Here is a 12,288-nt window from a genome sequence, read left to right as displayed (position 1 = left end):
CGTTTAAAGGGAGTTGGACACGATTTGAGATCAAAAAATTTATTTTTATTTTTTATGTATAAAATGGTTTACTGGTGCATTTTAAATGATTGACCAAAATATTGAATGTTAAAGTCAAGTTACAAGCGAGATACAAAGGTAGGAATTGGTTGTTATGTAAACAAAGCTCGAGTCTTATAGTTGTTTACAAAACATGTAAAGTAAAAAATTACCATTTCTTAGACAAAATGACACGTAAAAAACAATTTAAACTAACTCAATATCTTTATAAATACTAGTATCATTCATTCATTCATTCAAAGAATTATGAGCTCTGTATCTTGCTTATAACTTGATATTTGACTTTCAAATTTTGACATAGCATTAAAAACTTTTATATTTATCAGTATAAACATTGAAATTGGAAAAATAAAATTTGAAAATTTTAAGTCAAATCGTGTCCAAGTCCCTTTAAGACACGTGAGATGTATGTATACCTTTATATAAGATTCGTTTTGTTTTTAAATTTAAATATCCCAATTATTCCATGCAATTATTTCCGCTGATGTAGAGAACGAAAACTTCGCTAAAAATCACAGTTAGCATTTTGACTGTATCAATTTATTTAAAACTTATATTACTGCATACTTTTAAGCTCATGTACCAATATGATTAGAACAAGGAAAGTGTTCTGCTTTTCATTTTATTTCATTTTCTTTCAAATTCAAAGGAATATATTGTATTTTAGGAATAACTAATATCTATTAGGACAAGAGAAGTATTATCTCCGCATCAGTTTTTCTTAATTTACAAATTAAGGAAGGACAAATGAGAAAAAAAATTAATGAATTATATAGATATGGCAATCATTTATTTCCGTATTCGGTCTATGGACCAAAATTTTGTTGAACAATATTGATGGCAAGTGTTTTAACGTTATTAAAAATAAGTATAGGGAATGAAATATTGTGTAACTGCCAAGGGTTTAACCTCTGATATGTTTCCATGTACAGTGGGTGTTAGACAAGGTGCAAATTTGTCACCTTTTTATTTGCACTCTATCTTAATTGATTTAGAACGATTTTTATCAACAAATGATGTGAAGGGTTTGACATCAATATCATATCAATTAGAAAACAAATGTAATTTGTATCTAAGACTTTTTGTACTACTACTATATGCCGACTATACAATATTATTATCAGAATCTACAGATGATCTTCAACACCAACCTAATGTTTTTCAGATATTGTAAAAGCTGGCACCCCAAAGTTAATAGTGATAAAACAAAAATTGTGATATTTAACAAAGGTAGATCACATGTTGACTATTCATTTAAGTACGGAGACATTAGTCTAGAAATTGTACATTATTTTGAATATCTCTGAGTACATTTTAGTAACAATGGATCATTTAAATCTCAATGTGAAAGAACTCTGTGGAAAGGCTACTAAAGATGTGTATAGTGTAATTGGCAAATGTAGAAAATATGATATGTCAATTGATTGTAAATGAAATGTGTTTTACAAAATTGTGAAACCTGTTTTACTATATGGATGTGAAGTTTGAGGATTTGGTAATATTGCACTAGTTGAAAAATTACATCTGAAAAATTTTAAACATGTCTTAAACCTAAAGTTTTCAACAGCAAATTATATGGTTTATGGGGAACTCGGAAAATTAGTTATCTAGAGTTAACTAGATTGATTAAATACACCATTAATAATTAGTGTAAAGTCTGCATGATTGCATTTTGGGGTAAACTTGTTTTTTTTCCCCACAAAATAATAAAGTTTCGTCTTACAATATGTAATGGGTAAAATGAACAGACCCTGGTTTAAATTTATTGTTAAAATATTGAGTGATTGTGGTGTATGTTTAGTTTTGTACCAAGTATCCAGTGGTTTAAGAAAACTGTTTTTCATATACTCTTAGACCAATTCAAGCAATCATGGAATAGTGAAATATATAATTCATCAAAATGTATTAACTATAGAATTTTTAAAACCACGTCAGCCTTGGAAAAATATTTATTGGATCTGCCTTTTGAATATCAAAAAGTTATTTGTACTTTTAGAACAGGTAATGCTAAATTGCCTATAGAACGAGGTAGATGGTATGATACATGTATGTCTGGTAAAAACCGAATATGTAACATATTACCTGTAATTATATAGGAGATGAATTTCATTATTTATTTCATTGTGCAGAAATAAGAATTAAAGATTAGAGAGTTTTATACATTTCTCCATATTTCTAAACACAACCAAATGTTTACAAATTTCAACAACTATTTAATACAAATAATTTTTTTTAATTAAACAGTGTAAATTCATTAAAGTTATAATTGAAAGAGTTCTTTTTTTGTAATTTTTGCATTGTCACTATCCAATGCACGCAATGTATATATTATATGTATCATTGTTCGTTTGATTCTTCCCAACTGTGTAATTTATGCAGTTAAAAGAATAAAGAAATTGTACTAAAGTCTTGTCATTGTAGTAATTAAGCAGTGACACATTTGGTGTAGAATTTATCAAGCTTTTAGCCGGATCAAGCACCTTGTTTTTGGATTATCAAACGAAACAGCAATAATTCTTTTAAAGACTATACTCCTTTTCAACGTTTGCCGACCATTACAACCAACTCAGTCATATAACAACAACAAACAAATATTTGATGATGTGCAAACATTAAACTTGACAATTCTAAAGGACCGGAACAAACTGTGCATTAAAAATTAGCTCGTCTGTCACATCTGAATTCCGACTTTTGTTATAACAGCAAATTTATACTATGCTATCCAATATTCTATCTGTTCTGGAACAAGTTGCTTAGAAAAGAATGATATAATGAGTTTGTCATTAATTAAATGGAAGCATACTTGAGTTGTTAGATCAATTATATATATCTTCTTTTGGTTAAAGATTACTTTTACTCAGAATGAAAAAAAATCCATTGATGTTAAATGAAAAAACCACATATTGTGTACTATAACCTTTCATGGTAGTGTTAAATTGCACTTTCAAAAAAGTAGGCCGATGACCTATTTTTTTTAGGCCATGGCCAGTGAATATTTTTTGGAACATTTAAAAAAAATCCCTAAAATTTTACACTATGATTGAGATTTTCTTAATTGTGTTTTTTTTGTAAGCGCAAATCTCTTTTATCTCTTTACGGAATTTCCGGAAACTTTGTACGGAATAAAACACCTTATGTAGATGTGCATATTACCAGAAAGTACGGTTCCATTAATTTCCCGGCAATTCGGCTCGTTTTCCACTCAGACTTTCTCCCATTTATTGAGTGTAGTTATGAACAGTTTGTGAGCGGTCCTCTTAAACCGCTGCACAGAATTTTCAAAACTTTATAGGCCTACGGAATTTGGAAACTATGTGTAAATATCACCTGGATATTCTGATTCCATTATTTTTCTGCGAATTTTTGCATTTCTGAATTAAGAAAGCTGCTGTTTTTAATGACACAAGTATAGATGTGATTATTTGCTGAAGTAAATGTGTGATGATTTTGGGGGAATTTCGTCCCTTTATTAAGTATTTAGCACATTTAATGCATACTTATCTTCACAAACCACGGCAAATATGTATGATCATCTTCCCATCTGGAGAAAGCTATGCGGACTACGGACCGTGGCTTGAGACGATGATGCCTACCATGCCATTCACAATGTGTAGTCATGTCAAGTAATGGTTTTTTTACCAGTATTGTTAATTGCAACGTTGGGGTTAATACATGTATTCAATATCTTTAATGTGATACATACCTCCGATCATAAATGTTTTCTTTCCCGAAATTCTTATCTAACAGCATAGAGCACTGGGTTAGAGCGTTATTTACGAATATGTTAGTCGTGTGTTCGAATCCCGCTGGGGCATATTCGTAATAATACGATGTCTTTTTAATTTTCGATTGATGTTGTTTCCAGGGAATGAAAAGGCCCGAGGTTAAATTTTTAAACACACATGTTCAACTTTGATGTAAACAAATTATCTTGCCACACTGAATTGGCTTTGGGTTTTTATTTTTTTTTGTATCATTTTATGCCTTTTAATTTACTTTAATTCATCATGTCTTTTATATCATAATACGTTTGCATATCACTTTATACGATGTATATTGTTTTTCTATTTGTATCAATAAGACTACACTTAGGATAACATTATTTTCATAACTTATGACCCGTACTGCAGTATAGACGTATTTCATTTCTATCCAACATAGAAGCATTTATAACTTTTATCCAGGCGAGCTTTACTGCTTTGGAAGTCGTCAATGCTCGTATAAATTATTGGGCATTAATCATTTTGATATTAATTAAAATATGTCGATAATTAAGTGAAATATAATTTTTCTGTTCGAGTACTCTCAGTACTTTGATGAATTTCCTTCTTGGCTGCTAGCTTCTACGGGCTTAGCGGCTGCTGTTAGTGGCTGCTAGCTTCAGCCTGGCTTCCTGCTTATCAGTACTTTGATATTTATTGATATTTGCCGAAAGACCCATTAAAATATACATGTAACATAAAAGAAAAAGTAGAAAGTGAACGCCTTTTTAATTTTATACACAGAATAAATAAATGATATCCTCAGGATTTTTTCTTAATTTTTGAATGAATCAATTGTACCAATCTGCATTTTAATACTCCAACTATATAACAAAATTCGGTGCAATTTGATATTTTGAGATGACCCCCCCCCCCCCCCCCCCCACTAAAAACCAGGCCGTAGAATTGAGTTTTTAAAAAAAATATATAAGTTGGAAAATTATATGACTAATCACATGTTACATTTTGAAGAAAATCTCTATAATAATTGTAGTATTTTTACATTTGTTTTGAAGTGCGGAAAATGACAATTTTATTTTACATATTCCTATAGTAAATGTACCTGTATTTTGAGATGGCCCCAGGTGGTAAAGAAGATAGGTGGATAAGGCGTGTAAAATGCCCATACGTGGTCGGACAGGCTACTGAAAAATTAAAGTATCAATAAATCTGATGGGTTCTTTTTAAAATCATTGAAAACAATATGTATTTAACGAATCATTGATTTTTAACCTATAGGTATGTTCAATACTTGGAATATGTTGACTCAAACAGGCGTGTACGTATCAAAACCTGCAAATACTGTCATTTTTTAGAACTTGGCATTTTCTTTTATAGAGTGGGTCTGTGCTCCATATTTTTCTCATAGTCTAATTAAGGTCTATTGGAAAACAAACCGATTTCAATCAACAAAAACGTGGAGAGATGACCCACTATACATTAAAAATATAATTTTGTATCCCAACAAATGAACGTTTTGAAAAAATAGTACAAGTCCGGTAGTTCGTGGCCTTAGTCACACATAATATTTAAAATCCCACTTTGTTGTGTCTGAAATGGCTCAGTGGTTAGAGTTCCTGGCATAAGCTAACCTTATATATCTAGGGTTTTTATGTTACGGGTTTGATACCATCAAAATTTCCGACAATATTTTTTTTTCTTATTTTTGTTAAATATATTAAAAACTGACATAGTTAGAAATTTTGCTTTTGCAAAGTTTTATTATAATATATTTGAATAGATTTCATTGGGGAAAAATAAATTCAAAATTGTAATTCACTACTAAACCGAATGGGCATTTGCGCCATCTTATTCCCCCATCTTCTTTCTTAAAACTTCGCAAATATACACATTACATTTGTTTAAAAAACACAGAGTTTCACTATAATTGTGCTTTTACGTAAAACACCCAAATCGGACTTTTTAAATTGTTTTTAAACGTAACGTCACTGATACGTTTTCGACAATATTCTTACTGTGATATAGGCAACTTTCTTTATAAAAGTAAGCTAATTTTTTCTCAGCCAATCAGAAAACGCGTTTACATTTAAAATTAAATAATAAATAAAGCTTTATTATACCGACTTTATTCATTTCATTGCCAAAGTCAACAACAAATTTTAAAGATAAATTTGGATTGAAAAATTTTCCTCATGTACCAAATACAGTTTCTGTTTTCTATGTATTTCTCTGCCCAGCTTTATTTCGATGTCATATTGAGTACCTCATTAAACTCATTAGAGTTTGTTATCAGTAGTGGTATGCAGTAACAACGTAATTCTACCTTTGGACTGAGTTTGCCCCCGGCGTCGCATTTGTCTGAGGAGCTGTCTCGCTGGAGGAGGATGATCTTGACCGACTTCTTAGGACTGCTACTCTGTGTCCAAAATTAAAATAACATCAGAAGTATTCATTCTACAATTATGGATTAGGCCTATTTACTTTTCATCTGCATGATTTTGATCAAATTTAATCAATCTAGTCTTACGTTGAAATTGTCTAGGATCTAGAATGTATGTTCATTTAAAAACGAAAATCATAAAAGTTCTCATTTCTCCTGTGAATGAATGAACACTTTAGATAAGAGAATGAGATTATAGATAAGTACAGGTTCTCCAGAAACATGTACAAAATTGTCACCGTCTTGACCACCCTCGCCCTCGGGGCTGAGGCCCAGGGCGGCTGTGACCCCGCCACTAACTGACAGCTGCCCAACTGTCGCTGCTTTTTAGACTCTGCCGTGCCTGGGGGGCTCAATGTGACTGACGTGCCTCAGTTAGTGGTGCTGACCATGGACTACGCCCTGAACGAGGAATACGAGCCCCTGTATAACCAGATCTTCTATGTCGCCAACCCTAACGGCTGTAAAATTAGAGGAACCTTCTTTGTTCAGGATAAGAGTTCGAACCTGGGACTGGTTAAGCGGTACGCTGACGGAGGGTTTGAGATCGGCATTGGTTCTGTAAATGGAACTGTTCCTACGATAGAAAGAGAATTGATCAGTATGTTTAAAAGTAAGGAATTTGTTGTTTGTAAACATTTTTCACAACAATTGAGCTTTAACCCTGGCGATATCAAGTCTTTGAATAAGAATAGGAATTACTGGCATACAATATCAGAAAATAACACATTATGAACTTAAAAGTCATCGGGAAACATTTGGCCTATTGATCGGGTTAAAAGAATTGAACGACTATAAAGGTGAAAGAAATGGTATTGGTTGCAAAATGCAGCACCTGCACCAAATACCAAAAGAACCAAACACACGAGTTTGAGGATATTATTAAAAGGCGATTGATTTACAAAACTGTACTACATGTATGTGCGAGCTTTTATTAAGAATAATCCAAAAAGTTCTTTTCAGTCATTGTGGATTCTCTCTGGAACTTCATGTTTTCGGGTTGCTTTTTTTTTTTACAGCTTTTAAGCAGGGCATGAAGACGACAGGCGTCGACGAGTCCAAGATAAGGGGGGTCAGACTGCCGTTCCTGGACAGAGATATAGAGTTTAGCGGTGAGAGTCATAGCAATTCAAAAGGGGACAATTGTCGTGGTATCTTAAAATGAAAGCATCTTTATTACATAATTAATGTTTATAATGAAAATTTTCATACAAATCATGAGTCTTGCACTCGAGTAGATAAGAGGAATATTGAATTCTATGAGCATTCAGTTTTGCTCATATTTCTAGAAATGTTAGAATTTGCCAAATTTTTTGTATGATGAGATGGGTTTATCTTCCAGCAATGAGTAAAACCGGCTTGATTTATGACGCTGGGTGTTATACGAGGCAGTACGACCAACAGTTGAACTAAAAATGGCCGTTCACTTACGAATTTCCCGCCGACAGGCAACCTTTGCACTTCTGGAACGACTCCTACCAAATCCTTCCCAGGTAACAATTAAATACTATGATGACAAATGTTCTATTCTAGAACATTGCCATTTATATCAAGGAAGTTATATGTGAAGGTAACGAGTCTCCAACAATTGCGAAGTGAGCCGTCTGTGTGACGTCACCATACGGTGTACACTGCCAGACAACACGTTCTTACAGGCGTCATATTGTAAAGCAAAAACAACAAGTAAAAATGATACAAAACTAAATATAGGTCAACGCAGGAATACTAGTATGGTTGACAAAGATTCGGCAAAGACCCCAATGAATATTAAACTTTCATTATATTTCACTATCATTTTTATATACGCTGCAGATATACTTTCAGTATCACATATAACACTCATTACAATTTTATAGGTAAATGGCAGATTTTAGTCGCAGACCTGACGTGGCAAGGAAACAAGTGCCCCTCTCCCGCTGGCTGTGGTAACGTAACCACCAAAAAGGACGCGTTCGATTTACTATACAACAAGTTAGTCTAAACAGTCACAGATACGCTTGTAATATATTTTATATTTTTTATTTGGAAACATGATGGTAGACTTACTTTCACTTTATAGAGATGCTACTCATCAGTTTTTGCATTAGTGTTGTTGAAAATTTGTATTCCATATCTTAATCAATGATTTACATTTAAATTGTTCATGATTAATAAACTTACTATTGATCATTATCATAGACAATTCAATCAGGACCTCTTTTAGTTCGTAAATATACTTCTTGTGCCAACGAGAACGACACATTTTCAGAGCGCTGCTTATAATTAATTTGTGTAGTCTCGACATTGTTTGTTTGTGTGTGTGTGTGTATATATATATATATATATATATATATATATATATATATATATATATATATATATATATATATATATATATATATATATATATATATATATATATATATATATATATATATATGTATGTATGTATGTATGTATGTATGTATGTGTGTGTGTGTGTGTGTGTGTGTGTGTGTGTGTGTGTGTGACAAGAAGAAACCTGTATACTTACCCGCAGAACTTTTACTGCGATTGTAGTTTTGCCACACACTACGAGGGAAACAGGGAACCCTACATCATTGTGCTGGACTCGGTCTGGGTGAAGACTGACGGAACCATTCAGTTCGTCGACTACCTGAGGGCAGCCTTTAGCGTAAGTCCGTTAATAAAGCCAAAAGTCGTATACCACTAAATTTAAGAGAATGAACTTACCGTTTACAGCCAACTCCGTTTAAAATTCGCCCACTATCGATGGAAGCGATTTAGACGAAAATTAAAATTTGTAAACATCTTATTGTTAACTTGAATTTCTACAAATGAAATAAGGTAGCTGTGATTTTAACAATAACAACTCGACCATTGGTCAATCAGCAGGATCTGTGGATTGTGACCGCCAATCAGCTGTTAGAGTGGATCGAAACCCCGACCAAGAAAGCCGACCTCAACACATTCGCCCCATTCCAGTGTTAATCTTCTCTCATCATTTCACTCGGTATGCTCATCACATCACTTGACACATTCATCGGTATGCAATATCCGTGTAAAATAGAACATGTAATATGGGTAAAGATTTTACTAATAAAAGAGTTTTAAGAACCATTGAAAATCGTTATGTTTTTCTATTAATACAAAATTTTGTTTTTAAAGTTTTTTTTAATTCTCTTGTGAACCTTAATTAAGTGATGTTATGAAACAGGAAAGGGGCGGGTCGGTGACTTTCATCAGAAGTAAAAACAAGAATTCCAAAGAGACAACTAAATACTTGTCCCAGTCTGAGACCAGAGAGGCGGATCCAGGGATTTATTGTAGTTTCAGAGGCCGTTTGTATTGACCCATCCATGCAGAGGCCTCCAGTAGGTATAGGATCAAGCCCTGGTGGGTCCAACCCCCACAAGCTTCTGAATTGTAGATTAAAAAAAACAAAACCCCGAAACCTTATGAATAGCATAATTAGCCCCCGCACATGACCAAAATTTTAAATGCAAAATTTAGTATAACATACATGTATGTTTGATTGTAGAATAAGTTATAAATCCCTGAAAATTTCTCAATTTCTTTTTTTTAAGTTCAAGACGCATAACTGAGTCAAAAATCATTGGTCTGGAACCAAGATCAAACTTGTCCTGTATTTTCAAAAAAAAAAAATGAACTTTATATGAAATATAAACTTTACATATGCATCCCTTCAAAAGTTAAGAGGGGAAACTACGAATTTTCCATTTTCACTAAGTTCAAGAGGCATAACCCTTTCAAAAATCATAGGACTGGTACAAAATTCGAACTCGTATGTACATTCATAAGATACATCAATATCTTAAATTTAATTGAATGCGTGCAACATTTGTTTAGATAATGATCGGAAAGTAAAAATCCTTTTTTTCAAATTACACAAGGCATAACTAAGCCAAACATGGGTAATCACAGATTACAAAGCTCACCGACGAGGCATCACCTGTATAGGACCACCTTTATCATATTATATGAAAATCATACTTAAAGATATTGGATATTCATGGATACTGTTTTGACATAATATCGTACATCATATGTTAAAAAATTGTTTGATAATCATACGTTCATTTCATACGGTATTATAAGATACAATGTTTATCAAAACAATACGATATTGCATCCTATGATACTTACAATCAATATAATACAATACTGTAATAAATAATGATGTAATATGATATTGTAACATATGATATAAAATCGTATAGTGTTACACATTATTGTATTTGATAACATAAAACAAAATCATACCATATAATATATGATACAATCTAGTTTGATATTGTATTGTATGATATTGTATCACATTTAATACATTATATGATGTTGTAATCATATGATCTAATATAACTTGATACAACTTGTATCATAACACATTATACAATATCATGTGATATAGTCATATATTACACAATACAATATCATATTATATAAAATCATATCATATGATGGCATAGTATATATTACAATATCATATAATACAACTTCATAATATAAACCAATATCATATACAATATTGTCTCATATGATATAATATTATGTATTATACATATTATTGGGGTTTTTTTTTTATATAAAAGAAACACGTCTCCCCTTCTCCCAAAGGATTGTAATATGAGGCAAATTTAATAAGTGAAAAAGAATGATGTCAGCTATATGTTATATATCATCCATATATATGAAACAAGTCATTATTGTAAGGAATATTTTCATCATAATTGACCCCGAGATCCAATAGGTCAAGGTCAAAAAGTTGGGTTTAGTTCACCGTTTCATCAAACTATGTTTTAAGTTTAAAGTCTCTATGTCAAAGAATTTTGAAGTTATGGTCTGGAAAAAAATACCATCTATCTATGTTTTAGGTTTGGAGTCTTAATGTCAAAAGGTATGTAAGTTACGACCCAGACAATTTCATTATTTTTTTCTTAATTTAACCTTGAGTAAAAACAAGGTCAAATATAAATCGATAATACACCTCCGTGTATTATTAGCGTTCTTTGTTTAAAGTTTGAAGTCCTTCTGTCAAAGTATATTCAGGAGATGAACAATGAAGTTTTTTCTAATTTTACCTTGAAATGAAAATTTTAGGTCAAGGTCAAAAATTTAAGATTGGTTCAGCTAGGTTATAAACCATCTAACTATGATACAAGTTAAAAGTCTGTATGTTGAAGGTGTCTCGTGGTATGGTCCGGACAATATTTTTTATAAAAGGCTTGACCTTGAAGAACAAAATAGGTTAAGGTCAAAAATTTTGGTGGCATGCACTCCTTCTCAATACCATCTACCTATGTTACAAGTTTACAGTCTTAATGTCAAAGGGTATATAAGTTATGACCCAGACAAAATTTTATTTTTTCTTAATTTGACCTTGAGTAAAACAAGGTCAAGGTCAAATATTATTCAATAGTACACCTCAGTATATTATAATTATTGTTCTTTGTTTAAAGTTTGAAGTCAAAGTATATTTAGGAGTTGAACAATGAAGTTGAATGACTGAAGGATGGACTGACAAAACGGGGCAATACTATAATGCCCCAGCCATTTTATGGCGGTGCATAAAAATAATGAAGAAGCTCGACTAGCCTAGTACTTTTATTGAAAATTAACTAAATGTCAAGCCCTGTATATATATATGTGTGTGTGTTTGTGAAACACACACACACACATTATGGAATGCACTAAATCAAAACCATTCTAATCTGTTGAAAAGTAATTTTCCTCTAAATATCATACATGTCAAATATATTACGTTTACACAAGTGGCCTTAATCTTTTAAATTATCTTGAAAATTTTACCATGAAAGGATTTTTAATGGCAAAATGGAGACATTTCTGTACTGATGAATCTTTGATTACTATGATGAGTCACGGATATGAGAGGAATGCACCACCTGCATTTTGTCATGTACTGTCCATGTATTTTTCACAACTTGTTTCGTGTGGTATAATGAGTCTATAGTGTGTAGAATGGATTCTTTGAGAATAACTGTAGTGTGTGTTTGATGAATTCCATGTAAGTTTTACTTCATTGCAAAAACCACACAACACCTGAGC

The 12,288-nt window shown here is 32.1% G+C and overlaps 1 pseudogene; it reads left to right on the top strand.

The window, feature by feature from the left end:
- The first annotated feature begins 6,444 nt into the window (after nucleotides 1-6,444).
- On the top strand, nucleotides 6,445-9,294 carry LOC128157516 (chitin deacetylase 1-like; annotated as a pseudogene).
- Nucleotides 9,295-12,288: the final 2,994 nt, after the last annotated feature.

Source organism: Crassostrea angulata, chromosome 7 (genome assembly GCF_025612915.1).
Source record: "Crassostrea angulata isolate pt1a10 chromosome 7, ASM2561291v2, whole genome shotgun sequence".
In the NCBI taxonomy this organism is placed as follows: domain Eukaryota; kingdom Metazoa; phylum Mollusca; class Bivalvia; order Ostreida; family Ostreidae; genus Magallana; species Magallana angulata.
The sequence above is the reverse complement of the archived record's forward strand: the minus strand, read 5'-3'. Positions and strand labels throughout refer to the sequence as shown.